Raw genomic sequence first — 18,720 nt, forward strand, 5'->3', positions numbered from 1 at the left:
GACACTTCATATTCTCTCTTTATAAAGAGCAGATATGTGAGGAATATAATAACAGTAATCATGTGCCCAGAATTTTTTCACTGTAAGACATGTCTGTGATGCTTCAAGGCCTTCTGTTGAAACAATGTCCCAGAGAGTTCATAATGACTAACAGAAATTCTTGCTTTGAAGAATTTCAGATGAAAAAAAATAAAGAAAAAAAAACCCCACTGAAACTCTCTTTGCTCATTTGATAAAAGAACTGGTTGATACCAAAATTAGCTGGGCGTGGTGGTGGGCACCTGTAGTCCCAGCTGCTCAGGAGGCTGAGGCAGGAGAATGGCGTGAACCCAGGAGGTGGAGCTTGCAGTGAGCGGAGGTCGCACCACTGCACTCCAGCCTGGGCAGCACAGTGAGACTCCATCTCAAAAAAAAAAAAGAAAAAAGAAAAAAAAAAAACTGGTTGATACCTGTTAGAACCAAGATGGCTGACTTTAACAAGCTTGCTGACATTGCAGCCTGAATTTTCACTGCTTCTTTCACTCTCACTCCTCCCAAATTTGCACATATGACTCATGAGTAGCATGAAGAGACAACTGCACATGCCTGAGGACTTTTCTGACTCTGCTTACCTTCTACAATCACCTGCTAATCCCAGTATCTACCCCATGAATCTTTCTAAATACTGCCTTGGAACCAACACAGGGACATAGATGAGATTGACTCCTCTCTCATCTCATCTAGGGGTTGAATCTCAATGCAAAGCTTTTATTTTCTCAAAAACCCATTGTCATATTATTGGCTTCCAGCACATAGAGCAGTGAGCCCCTATAGGTTGATACCACTGTTTTCCTCCTATGGGCGATGTCATTTGTCTTCATTGGGCTCTACTATCTTCAGAGGTTCATCTTTTGTGGAATTGCTTTCTGATTTTTCAAAGTTCCATGGCATCAATTTCTTCTAGTGGTTAAGAGTGGCCAGCAAGTCACCTTCTCATGAAGCCTGTTTGTACACCCTCCTGTGGACCAGAGCAAACTCTGCCAAGACACCAGTCATGTTTTTGAGGCTTCTCTCCCAAGCAGACTCTGCAACCTCTCTGAAAGAATGTGCAAACTACAGCATGTTAGTGGCAGCCTCACATACTGATCCTAGAGCACCTATATCTTCCTCAGTGTCAACTTCAAAACAACCTTTCTGTGAAGCTTTGTTAGCTCTAATAGGATGCATGTCTCATCGACAAAGTGATTCAGAAAATGCAAGCAGTCGTCTTCATCACAGTCCTATGGACTTCCAGGCTGAGGTGACATGCAGGGCAGGATTGACAGGTAGGCCAAAGTTCTGGGTAGAGAAGGTGGCACCAGGCAAAAGGTTTGGAAATTGAGTGGAGGGCCTAGGACCATTGCAGCCAGGAACTGAGAAAACTGGGGTTGGGACTCGGGGAGAGGGAAGCTGTAGACCATAGACTGTAGTCTGAGCCTGAGACTCAGGGAAGGATGCGGTTGAGAGCATGGAGAGGGTGTCCTTGGGAGAGGACCTAGGAAACAAGCCTCCATGAAAGGGCCCTGGAGCAGGAGCTGGAGCCTAATTGACATACCATCACCCCATCCCTTCATGCCCAGCCTCTCTCTGCTGGGATCTCTCCCTGGCAACCGGCCTTTTATCAATCCCTTCTACCTGGCTGGCAAATCCTGAGCTTCACTCCAGGTGGTCACAATCTGACCCTTGTGACCTCATGCTTCCCCACCCCCATTTGTGATTCCATCACGGGAAGTTCTTCTCCAGTGGCCCCTGATCCAGGGAGACCCACCCTGCAACAGCCCTTGTCTCCCTCCACCCTTGCTTCCTTCTCGCCCATCTTACCACTATCTGCCCAGGGGAGCCAGATTTCCCAAATTTTGAAGAGAAAATAATCGAGGCTCATTTCCAGGACAGAGGGGCGAGCTGGGTCTAAAGAGCCAAGCAGAAAGGCTTCCCAAAATCACTAGGTTGGGAGCAGTCAGAGATGTGTGGCTGCCCCAGCTGTTCTGACTCTGCCCCAGCTTTTGGCTCCACCCCCTTAAATCACCTTCAGAGGTTCCCATGGTGACAGTAAACAAGTCTCCACTGCCTTGCCCATGTGCTGTGTTCACCCCACTCCTGATCTTGTTGGCTGCTCAGGGGCTGACAGCCCAGATGCGCAGCTGTGATGAGCAGAAACAGGGAGGAATGGAGCCCCCAGGTGAGTGGAGTGGCTTGGATTTAGGGAAGAGCAGCCTGGGGATGTGGATATGGATGGAAGAGGCTCTGAGATTTGGGATCTGAACTTGGGGATCAAGGCAGCAGTTCTTCCTTTATAGGAACTTCCTATTAAAACACTTTTTAAAAAAAATTTAAATAAAAATAGGAAAGGGCCTTATAGGAAAGGCCACAGTAGCTCAAAAATTATCAGTATAAGTGAAGGTTTCTGTGTCTGTTTACTTTTCCCATTTTAATAAAATAAAATATCTGACTCACTAGAGAAAATACATAAAATGTGTACTCGAAGCAGAAAGAGAATTAAAGAATCCCAGCATAGCCATCACTCATCTTAAGAAACACAACAGTATTTACCTTAGCCTCCTTCTGTGGGCCACCATCCCCTGCACCAAACAACCACGTCCTCAGTAGCCACTCTCCTGAATTATATGTTCATTAGTCAACTGCCTTTCTTTGTAGCTTGACTTAAACTTTCTGTGCTATTAAACTATATATTGAACAGTTTTGCATGTTGGTAAGTTTTAAATACAGCTTGACACTCTATTATCCTGTGGATCTTGATTTTGTGGTGCCATATCTTGCTCCTGCTGACCCACTTCCTGAATGTCTGTCATTCTCACCTGTGTCTCTCCCTTTCTACTCTTCTTCTAGCCATTGTCATCACTTCCTCAAGCTGTCTAAATTCTGCCCAGCAGTCTGTGAAAATGTTGTGTTGATGACATATGTAAGGACTCTAACTCCCCTCAAACAATCTGCTCACCTCAAAGGTTCACTCCTGTTGTAATAAATGACACATAAGGACACAATTCAACCGGTACCCACCTTGGATACCACTACTTATGTAAACATCAAACGGACACCCTCTTCCCACACACTAATGTATCTTGTATATTTGAAATAAAAGTTAGAGATATACATACAGAGATTTAAAATCTAAAACTGTCCCTTCCCCAGTAAGTCATGTATCCATTAAAAGGATATCTGGAAACCTCCAAAAGGAAGCCAAGCATAGACTACTTGGAAGAACTTGAAGGAGCGAGAGCTGACCCCATCTTTGTACACTGGCAGCACAAGGAGTAAGTGTTACCCTCCCTCATAAGTAAGTGCTACGCTTCCTTATAATTTGCTAGTGCTTAAGATTTTCAGTCCGAAAACTTCTCCAGCTTGGTGATCTCTGTCTACCTGGTAGCTCCATCTAGAGGGTCAAGTAAAAAAAATGAAACCCAATTCTTGGCATTTTTCAAGAGTCATGCAAGTAGTGAGTGGGGTCTTTCGTCTGTCTTTATGCCTTTGTAATTTACTCTTTACATTTACTATTACACTTACCATGATCTGTTGTTTATTCATGTTATTTAAGCCAATGCTTCTAAAGCTAACTGCTTTAGGATCATTTTTGAAATTTCCATTCCTTTTCAAATAAATATTTTTGTAAAAGAATTTTTTTTAAAAAAATTCCTGGAAAAATAAAATGCAAAAGTTACATACATTAGAAGTCAAAAAATGTTTATTAATAAATTTAGCAAGTGTAAAACTATGTTTAAATACATATAATCAGAACAGCTATATAGGAAAAGAAAAGAATTTCAGAAACTGTACTTGGTGTTTGTTGATAGTGTGCACACGGGGGATAAGTGTGGAAAAGAGCAACTCAAGATGTGTTTTTTCCTCTGTTCTCTCAACAGCAACAATCAACACAGAAGACTTCTGTGACCAAATGTGTGCACGTTTCTCTCCATACACCAAGCAAGCAATCTATTCTGCAGCAGACACCAACTGGATGTCCTCCAATTCAATTCAATTCTGACACTGTCTACCTGGAAATGGCCTCAGCAACCACAGGTTGAGAGCTCAGTCCCACAAGAACACCCCCTCCTTCCAACCAGTTGAAACTCCACACCTCCAGAACTTCTCACTGACTGGCTTCGAGTTGGGGTTCCACAGTCCTCTGTTTGAGTTTGATTAATTTGCTAAAGCAGTTCACAGAACACAAGGAAACACTTACTTATGTTGATCAATTTATCACAAAGGATGTTTTAAAGGATCCAAGTGGGGGCCAGGCACAGTGGCTCATGCCTGTAATCCCAGCACCTTGGGAGGCCGAGGCAGGCGGATCACGAGGTCAGGAGATCAAGACCATCCTGGCTAACACGGTGAAACCGTCTCTACTAAAAAAACAAAACAAAACAAAAATTAGCTGGGCATGGTGATGGGCACCTGTAGTCCCAGCTACTTGGGAGGCTGAGGCAGGAGAATGGCGTGAACTCAGGAGGCAGAGCTTGCAGTGAGTGGAGATTGCGCCACTGCACTCCAGCCTGGGCAACAGAGCAAGACTCTGTCCCAAAAAAAAAAAAAATAAATACATAAAATAAAAAATAAAACATAAAATAAATAAATAAATAAATAAAGGATCCAGATGAAAAGCCAGATGAAGAGATATATAGTGTGAGGCCTGGAAGAGCACAGGAGCTTCTGTCCCTGTGGAGTTGGGGTGTGTCATCCTCCTGGCACATGACAGGTTCTTCTTCAGCTTCCTGTCAGCCTCCACATGTTCAGCTCTCCAGAAGCTCTATACATCCTGTCCTCTCAGGCCTTTTATGAAGACTCCATTGGATAGGTAGGATAACAAACATGTAGAAGTGTTATTAGACCAAAGGGTATGATCTATAATATCTATTATAATGCCAATAGACTGAGTGGGGAAACCCGGCAAGGCCTGTCTATTCAGATTCTTGTTAGCACCTCTGTGCAGCATTCCTTCCTCCAGGGTATGGCAGGACCCTTCTCAAATGAGGATCTTATGGCCCACAATCAGAAAGGCAGGGGAAGATTAGAGGAGGGCAGGGGAAGGTCAGAGAGAGAGATTATATTTTCTGAGGTCTGCTCCTGAGACTTAAAGCATTCCAACATTATAACAGAAGACTATGGGAGTTATGCCAACAACCATGGATGAAAACATGTTTTATATATAATATATTATTATATATAATTATATATTATATATAATTATATATAATTATATATAATATATAATTATATATTATTATATATATTATATATATTATATATATAATTATATATATAATTATATAATATATATAATTATATATAATTATATATTATATATTATTATATATAACTATATATTATATATATTTTATATATACTCACAAGAGGTTAATTCAGAAAATTGCTACTGTGGTTGCTACTTTTTGTCCTTTAATAACCAATTTAAAGTAAAATTTTGAATGAAATGGCAATTGATTTTTGAGAAATGTCAGAAATCGCAATGATAATATTTTAGCCATTATCCCAAAGGAAACAAGTGATGTTTTCAAAATGTACCTCAATCCTTCAGTAATAATCAGATAAATAAATTTCCTGTAAAATTATAATTAAAAGCAAATGATATTTTTAATGTTTATGGATAAATAATATTTGTACATATTTATGAGATTCATGTGATATTTTGTTACATGCATGCAATATATAATGGTCAAGACAGGGTATTTAGGGCAACTGCTACCTCGAGTATGTGTCATGTTCTGTGTTTATCATTTGAAATCTTCTTGCTATTTTAAAGACATAATACATTGTTGTTAACTATAATCACTCTACTATGATATTGAACAGTATAATTTATTCCTTTATCTAACTGTATGTTTGTACCCATTAACTAACCTCTGTCCATCTCCCGCACCCTTGCCATACACACTCTTTTCATCTTCTTGTATCTGTTATTCTCTTCTCTACCTCCAGGAGATTAACATTTTTAGCTCCCACATATATGTGATGACTTGTAATATTTGTCTTTCTGTGCCTGGCTTTTTTCACTTATCTTAATGACCTCCAGTTCCATTCATGCTGCTGCAAATGACATGATTTCCTTATTTTTATTCCTGGATATTATTCCATTGTGTGTATACACTGCATTTTTATCCATTGGTTTATTGATGAACACTTAGGTTGATTCCATATCTTTACTATTGTTAGTAGTGCTACAATAAACATGAGAGTGCAGATATCTTTTTGAAGTATTGATTTTATTTTCTTTAGATAAATACCCAGTAGTGGAATTTTTGAATCATATGGTAGTTCTATTTTTTGATTTTACTAATTTATATTCCCACCGGTAGTGTGTAAAAGTTCCCTTTTCTCCACATCTTCACCAGCATCTGTTATTTTTTGTCTTTTTAATAATAGTCATTCTAACTTAGGTAAGAGGATATCTAAATTATCTTTCAATGAAAGGAATGAGGGATACATTAATATTAGGCATCTATCTTCTTTTGACAGAAAAACATCAAAATGTTGTACAAATTTATAAGGATTTGATGATAAATTTTGGCAGATGTCCAATATCAAGACCACCAACCACTTCATTAATAATTGTTATTAAGTCATGGAACTTATCTGCAGAAACTGTATTCTTCCAAGCTTCTAACTGAGGATTTTGCCCTTCAACCTTATCTGCTGTGAAAAGACATGTTGACTTTTTTTGCAAAGCAATATTAAGCTAATTGAAATATCCAAAATACTAGACAAACGAGAAAGACTGGTTGTCCAATTCCATCTTAAAGTCAATATCAAATTGGTTGCTTACCTTGGAAACACTGAGATTGTTCTATAGTTCAATAGTTCTCCACCAAACTTTTCCCCTCAATAACGATATACTTCCACATACATTAACAGTTGCTTTTAGTCAGCTTTCACATTATTGCCTATAAAAAAATTAAAGTTATTACCCTTATGGAATGATTACATTTTACAATTTCTCTAAGCATAATGTTTAGTTCAACAAGATTTTTTGCTTTTATATATATAACAAAAATTTCTCAATGAAGCAAACATTACATTGATTTATAATCTATCGCAAGCTCCTTAATCTGACTAATTATTTCAGAACATGCCCCTACTGTGCTCAACAATTACATAGTTCCTGTCATTTGTGACTCATCATGTGAATTTGACCTGTTCTGTAACTCTTTCAATAAAGCAAGTCCACTTGCTTTGGCACAGTCAAACTACACTAAAAGTGTTGAAACACTTACTCTCAACAACTGTCATACTCCTCTCCCAGGACAGTAGTTGAATATTCACCATGCAGCAATGGTCCACAGACCACCACTTGAATTCCACTGAATAGGCATTGTTTTCTCCCCATCAACTGACAGGGGATTCCTAAAAGTGATGTTTAGCTTATTTTCTGTTTGCAAAGTCATACTATGGCACACTACGTTTAGATTCATGCAACAAATTTTTATTAGAACTAGAAATATTTAATAGAATTAAACAATGAGGCCATGTCATTAGATACATGTTAAGTAGTGATCTTCCATGTCCAAAAAGTCTTTTCACACAGTTGTCTTTCTTTGGGTTCCAATCAAGATAAAAGCTTGTGTGTGTGTGTTGTGTGTGTGTGTATGGTGTGTGTGTGTATGTCTGCTTTGTTTGTTTGGAGACAGAGTCTCACACTGTTGCCTGGGCTGGAGTGCAGTGGTACGATCTCGGCTTACTGCAACCTCTGCCTCCCAGGTTCAAGTGATTCTTGCTGCCTCAGGCTCCCAAGTAGCTGGGATTACAGGAGCCTGTAATCCACCACGCCTGGCTAATTTTTTTTTTTTTTTTTTGTATTTTTAGTAGAGATGGGGTTTCATTATGTTGGCCAGGATGGTCTCGAACTGCTGACCTCATGATTCGCCCACCTCGGCCTACCAAAGTGCTGGGATTACAGGTGTGAGACACTGCGCCCGACCGTGTGTCTGTTTTAAAATATTATTTTGAGCATGTCTTTTCTTGGTGGGGAAACCCAGCAGCAGACGGCTGAGTTCATTAAAGACTCCAATCAAAACATGATATACTCATTGATCCCTCAAAGTTTACTCCCTTTGTTATTTATTTATTACAATTTCTCACATTTTGTTTCTTGCCTTTTTAGTTTAGCTCTTCCTCTAGACCACTCCAAGAGCATAGGCCTTGCTGGCATATACTACTGTCTTTTTTATTAAAAAATATAGAGAGAGATCCTGTTAGATTAGTGTTCAGCAACTACTGCAGGCATGCCATATCTGGCCCTGTACATTTTATGAAAATAACTTACTGGAACACTGCTGTGCCTACTCATTTGTGTACTGTCTACGAAAGCTTTCATGCTACAACTTCCAAGTCCAGTAGTTGACGCAGGAACCATATGACCTGCAAAACCAAGTATATTTACTATCTGACCCTTTACAGAAAGTCATGGACCCCAGAACTGGATGATCCATGACAACTTCCATATTCTAGTTTTTCAAAATCCTTTTCTACTGCCATTCTTGCTAAGGGGAATTTCAGCTGATAGTGGCAAACTAACAAGTAAATGTTTACCATGACCGCAGAGAGCTTCCTAAGGCAAACTTCCACCCCAGAAGCCTCATTTGAGGTTATGGGACATGACCATAGTGCTGGCAGACCCCAGTCACTCAATAGATACAACATTCATTTATTCAAGATTTTCTTTAAAAAATACATTACACTAAAGGAACATGATTTAAAAAAAAAAAAAGAACACTAGAGACTAATATCCCTGAGGAACATAGATGCAAAAATCCTTAACAAAATACTAGCTAACCCAAACAACAACATATCAAAAAGGTAATCTACCATGATTAACTGGGTTTCATACCAGGGATGCAGTGATGGTTCAACATACACAAGCCAATAAATGAGATATACCACATAAACAGAATTAAAAACAAAAATCACATTATTATCTCAATAGACACAGATGTATTTGACAAAATACAGCATCCCTTTATGATTAAAACCCTCAGCAAAATCAGCATAGAAGGGGAATACCTTAATGGAATAAACGGCATGTAAAACAAACCCTCAACCAACATAATACTGAATGGGGAAAAGTTGAAAGCATTCCCCCTGAGAACTGGAGCAAGACAAGGAGGTCCATTCTCACCACTTCTATTCAGCATAGTACTGGAAGTTCTAGCTGGAGCAATCAGACAAGAGAAGGAAATAAAGGACATCTAAATGGGTAAAAAGGAAGTCAAATTCTCACTGTTTGCTGATTATATGATCATATACCTAGAAAACCCTAAAGGCTCCCCCCAAACTTCCTGGAACTGATGAATGAATTTAGCAAAGTTTCAGGATACAAAATTAATGTACACAAATCCATAGCTCTGCTATACACCATCAGCAACCAAGCTGAGAACCTAATCAAGAACTAAACCTCTTTTACAATAGCTGTAAAAAAATAAATCAATCAATAAAACCTTTAGGAAAATACCCAACCAAGGAGGTGAAAGTATCCACAGAAAAAACTACAAAACACTGCTGAAAGAAATCATAGATGACACAAACAAGTGGAAAAACATCCCATGCTTATGAATGGGCAGAATCAATATTGAGAAAATGACCATACTGGCAATGCAATCTACAAACTCAGTGCAATTCCCATCAAAATACCACCATCATTCTTCACCGAACTAGAAAAAACTATCCTAAATTTTATATGGAAGCAATAAAGAGCTCGCATAGCCAAAGCGAGATTAAGTAAAAAGAACAAATCTGGAGGCATCACATTACCTGATATCAAACTATACTATAAGGCCATAGTCACCAACATACCATGGTACTGATATAAAACTAGGCACATAGACCAATGGAACAGAATAGAGAACCCAGAAGTAAACCCAAATACTTACAGCCAACTGATCTTTAACAAGGTAAACAAAGACATAAAGTGGAGAAAGGACACCCTATTCAACGAATGATGCTGGTATAATTGGCAAGCCACATGTAGGAGAAAGAAACTGGATCATCAGCTCTTGCCTTATACAAAAATCAACCCAAGATGGATCAAGGAGTTAAATCTAAGACCTGAAACTATAATAATTCTAGCAGACGATATCAAAAAAACTCTTCTAGACATTGGCTTAGGCAAGGATTTCATGACCAAGAACCAAAAAGCAAATGCAATATAAACAAAAATAAATAGCTAGGACTTAATTAAACTAAAGAGCTTTTGCACAGCAAAAGGTACAGTCAGCAGAGTGAACAGAAAACTGACAGAGTAGGAAAAAATATTCACAATCAATACATCTGACAAAGGACTAATATCCAGAAACTAAAATTGAACTCAAACAAATTGGCAAGAAAAAAACAAACAATCCCATCAAAAAGTGGGCTAAGGATATGAGTAGATAATTCTCAAAAGAAGATATTCAAATGGTCAACAAACATATGAAAAAAATGCTCATCACCACTAATGATCACGGAAATGCAAATCAAACCTACAATGTGACACCACTTCACTCCTGCAAGAATGGCCACAATCAAAAAACAGTAGATGCTGGCATGGATGAAATGAAAAGGGAACACTTCTATACTGCTGGTGCGAATAAAAACTAGTACAATCACTATGGAAAACAGTACGGAGATTTCTTAAGCAACTAAAATCATAACTACCATTTGATCCGGCTATCCCACTACCAGGTATCTACCCAGAAGAAAAGAAGTCATTATATGAAAAATATACTTGCACACACATGTTTGTAGCAGCACAATTCGCAATTGCAAAATTGTGGAACCAACCCAAATGCCCATCAATCAATGAGTAGATAAAGAAACTGTGGTGTATTTATATATGTATATGATGAAATACTACTCAGCCATAAAAACAAATGAATTAATAGCATTTTCAGCAACCTGGAAGAGATTGGAGACTATTATTCTAAGTGAAGTAACTCAGGAATGGAAAACCAAACATCAGATATCCTCACTCATAAGTGGGAGCTAAGCTATGAGGATGCAAAGGCAGAAAAATAATGCAATGGAGTTTGTGAACTCGGGAGAAAATGATGGGAAGGGGATGAAAGATAAAAGACCACAAACTAGGTTCCATGTATACTGCTCAGGAGATGGGTGCATTAAAACCTCACAAATCACCATTAAAGAACTTGCTCATGTAATCCAATACCACCTGTTCCCCAACAACCTGTGGAAATAAAAAAAATTAGTTAAAAATACACCTATTATCGTCATTTCATTTAGTTGAATACAGTTTATTCATATAACTTTGTATTTTAAGCAAGTTATGCAATCAGTGGTAACTTTTTAATAAGTTTATTTATAAACTTGCTTGTTTATAAGTTTATAAGTCTAATATAGGAAATTTATAAAATTGAAGCCATGAGAAATTTTATCCTCTTACTGAACAAACAAAAATACTTCCTGACATTATGTGTATATTGTAAACTGATTTTTTAAAACCAGTTATATCAAAAACTTTTCTCATGTTGAACCCAAAGCCATTACTTCTTAGCTCATAACTCTAGTAACAGAAGCTTACTATGTAAATATGCTTTTAAATGTCCACTAAAAGAAACATGACTTAATTACTTTTTTTTAAGACAGGGTCTCACTCTGTCACCCAGGCTGGAGAATACCTTTCTGCTTCTTTCTTTTCATATTTAACAACTTAATTAGATATGATTCGCATACCATAAAATATACCCTCTGTAAGTATACAATTCAAATTGTTTGGGTAAATTTATAGTTGTGCAAGCACCACCACAATCCCATTTTGGTACATTTTCATAACCCCCCAATAGGTCCTTCACATCCATTTGCAGTCAATCCTGTCTTCCATCCCCAGCCTTAGTTAGACACACTGATCTGCTTTGTCTCTGTAAACCTGCCTTTTCTAGACATTGCATATAAATGCAATTATACAATACATAGGCTATTTTCCTCTAGCTTATTTCATTTAGCACCGTATTTTTGAGGTTCATCCATATTTTAGTACATATGTTAGTAGTGTGCTTTTAATTATGGAACAGTATTCCATGGTATGGATATACCACATTTATTTCACCATTGATGGGTACTTGGATTGCTTCCAGTTAGACCTATTATGAATATCAATTCTAGAAACATTCACAGATGACTTTGTATCGACATGTTTTCATTTTTCTTAAACAGATTCCTGGGTTGCATGGCAAGTTTAACTTTTTAAGAAACTGCCAAACTTATTTCCAGTGCAGCTGCACCATTTAATACTAGCAGCAGCAATGTGTGAGGATTCCAGTTTCTCTGCATCTTCACCAACACTTGCTTCTGTCTGTCTTACTATAGCTGTTTTAGTGGGTATGTAGTAGTATATCACTGGGGTTTCAATCTGAATTGTCTAATGGCTCATAATATTATGATAATGTACACCATTCATAGGCCCATAAGCCATTCTTATATCTTCCTTGGTGAAATATCTACCAAAGACTTTTGAACATTTTTGAATTGGTTTCTTATTGTTGAGTTTTAAGTGTTCTTTATATATTCTGGATTCAGGTCTATTATCCAATATATGATTTGGAAATGCTTTCTTCTTGTCTGTGGATTGTGTTTTTGTTTTCTTGAAAAGAGTTTTTCTTCTTTCTCTTTTCTCTTCTCCCTCACTATGCATATATAGTTTCTATCAGCATTGTCATACAGATTTCTAAAGTTCTGTTCACTTTTTAAAAATCAGAACTATGCAAATTTGTGCCCAAAGAAATCTCTTCTAATAGAAAAGCAACACACAAGACCCTAAACAAGCAGAAGGACCACAGAAGCTAGTGTTAGGACAGAAAATAAATTCACTGAGGGGAAAAAAACAAACTGATCAGACAAACAAAAGTACCAGAGGACCTCATAATTGGGAAAATAAACCAAACACAGATATGCTTCAATAAAATATTGGAGCTTAGTTGTACATTAACTTAGCAACCAGCCAAGGACAATTCGACACCTTAATATGTAAATACACAAGAAATCACAAATGTACACAATCTTACTGAGTCAAGGCTTCCAGCCCAAGACAGTAAAGGTTTCATCTGAATCCTGGTGAACCTACATTTCTGTCAATACCTTACAGGCAAAGACACTAAAGAAAACAATTGTAGCTGAACAAATTGAGCTTAGTGATTTATTAAGATAAAGGAGAACAGACACCATAGAGAATTATGGGCAATATTAATAAGCAAGTATTAGAAAAGACTTATAGGATTTTGGCTTATGTAAAGTTTTTCAGAGATAATTCATAAAGCAAAGTTTTGCTTTGTATTGGATGCTGTTAGGAAGTGGGGACAATTCCATGATTGGTTATCTTGATAAATCTTAAACAAAAAAAGGAATGGGATGGTGAGGCTAAAGCTGTGATTGTTAAACAAATGTCAGTTACTCATATTCTGACCAGGAGAGGAAAATGTTTGGCCATTTTTTGCAGTTTTAGCAGTTTGTATGGTTTGTCTGCATTCAGACGTTATTACAGATTGGTCTTGGTTTTGGTTTTTGTTTTTCATCCACTATAGCCACAGAGGTGCCTTGTCTAGTGCTCTTGTCTTTTTATGTTGAACAGGAGAACTTTACCACCTAGCTCTCAGTACTGGGCCAGATCCACCACACCTAACAGTAACAGCCCAGTTCTCAGATGCCAGGGACTAGTGTCCTCTTTTTCAATGTGATAATCCAGGAATGCCACTTTTAAGGATGTGGGCTAGCAGAACTCTGAGGTGGGATGGAAGGCTCTCAGCTTCCCACAAGTGAGGAGAGAGGGTCTCAATGGACTATGTGGAGGTGGGCATCCTGCAGTTGGTGAGATCACATTGAACATTTGTAAGGAAAACCCAATGTCAGGGCGCCAATGTGAAAAACATCACTCCTCACTCTGGAAGAATCCAGACTGCTTAAGGTGATAGCTGTGGCCAAAAGAGGGCACAGCTCTGAGGTCATTAATTTACCGAGCATTTTGATGATTCACTGGTACTACATTGTAGTCTCTTCCTCAGGTATAAGCCCAAATCTTCCATTTCCAGAAGAGAAAAACATCACAAGTTGGGACATTGTTGAGCAATGACAGGAAACTTTCTCAATTTCAGTGTGAGGGCCAAAGGGGCCCCCAGCTTGAATAACCTCTTTATGGAAGTGTTTGGTGAAGGTTTTTGGAGATGGCCATCAAAGCTGAACTGATGGCTTATATTCTAAGGACCTTCCTCAGGTGGCCACTTTCATTCTCTCTGCATGAATTCTTTCTGCAGCCCAAGCGACAATGAAAACTGCATAGGCTTTCTTATTAAGAGCGCTAATATGGAATTTCTAATGTGGAATTTGTAAAACCACTGAGTTTTGTGCAATTTCCCTTCTAATTATTAATTTCTTTCTTTTACTTTTTATTTGTCCTGATACTTTAATTATTTCAAGTTTCTTCCTTTTTTTCAATAGTCATTTTTAAGTACCATTCAGGATTTTATTAAAATATTAGTAATCTGATATTCGTTTAAAATTACTTAGATTTCTCTTGAGATGTTATTTATATTCTTCTTAGTCTGCTTAGTAAACACTTCATATCCTCTCTTTAAAGAAAGCAGATATGTCAGAAATATGATAGCAGTAATTACGTGCCCAGAACTTTTTTTTTTTTTTGAGACCTTGCCCTGTCACCCAGGCTGGCATGCAATGGCGCAATCTCAACTCACTTCAACCTCTGCCTCCTGGGTTCAAGTAATTCTTCTGCCTCAGCCACCCGAGTAGCTGGGATTACAGGTACACACCACCATGTCCAGCTAATTTTTTGTATCTTTAGCAGAGGCAGGTTTCACCATGTTGGCCAGGCTGGTCTCGAATGCCTGACCTCATGATCCACCCACCTTGGCCTCCCAAAGTTGTGCCCAGAACTCTTTCACTGTAAGATATGTCTGTGATGCTTCTGGGCCTGCTGTTGAAACCAGTCCCAAAGAGTTCATAATGACTAACAGAAAATCTTGATTTTGCAGAATGGCAGATGAAAAAAAACCAAGTCACTGAAACACTGAAACTCCCTCTGCTTTTGAGGTAAAAGAACTGCCTAACATTGGTTGGGACCAAGATGGCCTACTAGAACAAGCTTGCTGAAACTGCAGCCTGAATTTCCACTGTTTGTTTCCTACTAACTTCTCCCAAATTTGCACATATGACTCATAAGGTAGCATGAAGAGATAACTGCACATGCCTGAGGACTTTTCAGATGATGCTTACCTTCCACCAATCACCTGCTAACCCCAGTATCCACCCAATAAAACTTTTCTAAAACTGCCTTGGAGCCAACACAGGAGACAGATATGCTTGACTCCTGTCTTCTTGGTTGTTGAATTTCAATATAAGGCTTTTATTTTCTCAAAACCCATTGTCCTAGTATTGACTTTTAGTGCATCAGGCAGTGAGCCCCTTTTGCTCCCTAACACTGTTTCCTTCCTACGAGCAATGTCATTTACCTACATTGGGCTCTGCTGTCTTCAAAGGTTCTCCATTTGTACATTCACTTTCTGATTTTTCAAAGTTCCATGGCATCAGTTTCTTCTAATGGTTAAGAGTGCCCAGCAAGACACCTTGTCATGAAGATGTTTTGTACACCATCCTGGGCGCCAGGGTAAATTCTGCCAAGACACCAGCCATGTTTTTCAGGCTTCTCTCTGCAAGCCTCAAAGAATGTGCAAACTACAGCATGTTTTTGGTAGCCTCACATACTGATCCTAGAGCAGTTATGTCCTTCTCACTCCTCATTTTGAAGAAGGTTATCTTCAAAATGACCTTGCTGTGAAGCTCTGTTAGCTCTGATAGGACACATTTCTCATTGACATAGTGATTCAGAAAACGCAAGCAGCATATCCATGACTGTCATCTGGACTTCCAGACCGATGGGACACATAGGGGAGGATTGACAGGTAGGCTAAAAAGGCTGGGTAGAGAAGCTGGTACCAGGAGAAATTTTTGGAAATTGAGTGGAGGATCTAAAACCCTTGCAGCCAGGAACTAAGAAAACTGGGGTTGGGACATGGGGAGAGGGAAGCTGTAGACTATAGACTGTAGTCAGAGCCTGAGACTCAGGGCAGGATTCAGGTGAGAGTGGAGAGGCTTTCCTTGGGAGAGGACCATGGGAAATAAGTCTCCATGAAAGGGCCTTGGAGCAGGAGCCAGAACCCAATCACCACCCCTTCACCAATCGCCAACCCTTCACCCCATCCCTTCATGCCCAGCCCCTCTCTGCCGGGCTCACTCCCTGGTAACCTGACTTTTATCAACCTCCTCTGCCTGGCTGGCCAATCCCCAGCTCCACTCCATGTGAGTCACAATCTGACCATTGTGACCTAATGCTCCCCCACCCCACTTGTGATTCCATCACCGGAAGTTCTTCTCAAGTGGCCTCTGATCTAGAGAGACACACCAAGCAACAGCCCTTGACTCCCTCCACCCTTGCTTCCCTCTCAACCATCTCACCTCCATCTTTCCAGTGGAGCCAGATGTCCCACCTTCTTGGGAGAAATTGAGGCTCATTTCCAGGACAGAGGGGCAAGCTGGGTCTGAGGAACCAAGCAGAAAAACTTCCCAAAATCACTGGGTGGGGAGGTGTCAGAGACTTACTGCTGCCCCAGCTGTTCTGACTCTACCCCCAGCTTTTGGCCCCACCCTTTTAAAGCACCTTCAGAGGTTCCCATGGTGACAGTAAACAAGTCTCCACTGTCCTGGCCATCTCTGCTGTGTTCACCCTGCTCCTGATCTTTCTGGCTGCTCAGGGACTGACCGCCAAGATGTGAGGCTGTGAAGAGCAGGAACAGGGAGGCCTGGAGCCCCCAGGTGAGTGGAGTGGCTTGGCTTTAGGGAAGAGCAGCCTAGGTATGTGGATATGGATGTAAGAGGCTCTGAATTTGGGATCTGAACTTGGGGATCAAGGCAGCAGTTCTTTCTTTATAGGAACTTCCTATTAAAAAACATTTTTTTTTATTTTTTTAATAAAAATAGGAAAGAGCCTTATAGGAAAGGGCTCATTACTGTAGCCCAGGCTCTCAAAAATGATCAGTATAACTTAAGGTTTCTATGCCTGGTTACTTTTCCTATTTTAGTATAATAAAATAAAATATCTGACTCACTAGAGGAAATGCATAAAATGTGTACTCGAAGTAGAAAGATAATTAATTAAAGAATCCCAGCATAGCCATCATTTTTCTTAAGAAATAGAGCAGTATTTACCTTAGCCTTCTTCTGTGGGCCCCCACCCCCTGTATGAAAAAACCACCTCCTCGGTAACCATTATGCTGAATTTTATGTTTATTTATCAATTGCTATTCTTTGTAGCTTGACTTCAACTTTCTGTACTCTTAAACAATATATTGAATAGTTTTGCATGTCCTTAAATTGTAAATACGACTTTACAGTATATTATTCTCTGGGTCTTTTTCTGCGGTGCCGTATCTTGCTCCCGCTGATGCACCTCCTGAACGTCTGTCATTCTCACCTATGTCTCTCCCTTTCTACCCTTCTTCTAGCCATTGTCATCACTTCCCTGATCTGCCTAAATTCTGCCCAGCAGTCCGTGAAAATGATTTACTGATGACATATGTAAGGACTCTAACTCCCCTCAAGCAATCTGCTCATCTCAAAGGGTAAAACATTGGCTCACTCCTAATGTAATAAATGACACATAAGGTCACAATTCAATGGTACTCTCCTTGGATACTGCTTCTTATGTGAACATCAAACTTACACTTGCTTCCTACACATTAACATATCTTGTATATTTGGAGTAAAAATTAGAGAAGTACATACAGGGATTTAAAATATAAAACATTTTTTTTAATTACCATTTCAATCTCGTTGCTTGTTATTTCTCTGTTCAGGGTATCTAATTCTTCCTGTTGTAAGATAGGAGGGTTATATCATTCCAAGGAGTTATCCACCTCCTCTAGGTTTTCTAGTTAATGCACATGAAAGTGTTCATTGTAGCCTTGAATGATCTTTTGTATTTCTGTGGTGTTGTAATATCTCCCATTTCATTTCTGATTGAGTTTATTTGGATTTTCTGTCTTCTTGGTTAATTTTGCTAATGTTCAATCAATTTTATTTATCTATTTTATTGATTAAGCTGGTTTCAAGAACCAGCTTAATATTTATCTATTTTATTTATTAAGCTGGTTTCAAGAACAAGCTTTTTGTTTCATTTATCTTTTGTATTTTTTTTTGTTGTTATTTCAATTTCATTTAGTTCCGCACTGATCTTGTTTATTTCCTTTCTTTTGCTGGGTTTGGGTTTGGTTTGTTCTTGTTTCTCCAGTTCTTTGAGGTGTGAACTTAGGTTGTCTGTTTATGCTCTTTCAGATTTTCTGATGTTGGCATTTAGAGCTATGAACTTTCCTCTTAGCACTGCCTTTGCTGTATCCCAGAGGTTTTGATAGGTTGTGTCACTATTTGCATTCAGTTTGAAGAATTTTTTAATTCCCATCTTGATTTCATACTTGACCCAATGATCATTTAGGCGCAGGTTATTTAATTTCCATGTATTTGCATGGTTTTGAAGGTTCCTTTTGGAGTGGATTTCCAGTTTTATTCCACTGTGGTCTGATAGAGTACTTTATATAATTTCAATTCCTTTAAATTTATTGAGGCTCATTTTGTGGCCTATCATATGGTCTATCTTAGAGAAAGTTCCATGTGCTGATGAATACA

The 18,720-nt window shown here is 38.8% G+C and overlaps 1 protein-coding gene and 1 long non-coding RNA gene across 2 annotated transcripts in view; both read left to right on the forward strand.

The window, feature by feature from the left end:
- The first annotated feature begins 987 nt into the window (after positions 1-987).
- LOC129021661 (uncharacterized) lies at positions 988-15,339 on the forward strand. The gene is made up of 4 exons (XR_008496108.1): positions 988-2,197; positions 3,169-3,290; positions 3,897-4,053; positions 15,018-15,339. It is a non-coding gene; the product is annotated as an uncharacterized LOC129021661 (long non-coding RNA).
- Positions 15,340-16,434: 1,095 nt separating this feature from the next.
- SPTLC3 (serine palmitoyltransferase long chain base subunit 3) overlaps positions 16,435-18,720 on the forward strand; it is a 226,325-nt gene continuing 224,039 nt past the window's right edge. Inside the window, exon 1 of the mRNA XM_054467406.2 lies at positions 16,435-16,854. The gene's annotated coding sequence lies outside the window, so the exon portion shown is untranslated. The remainder of the gene's footprint in view (positions 16,855-18,720) is intronic.

This window comes from Pongo pygmaeus, chromosome 21 (genome assembly GCF_028885625.2).
Source record: "Pongo pygmaeus isolate AG05252 chromosome 21, NHGRI_mPonPyg2-v2.0_pri, whole genome shotgun sequence".
Lineage (NCBI taxonomy): Eukaryota > Metazoa > Chordata > Mammalia > Primates > Hominidae > Pongo > Pongo pygmaeus.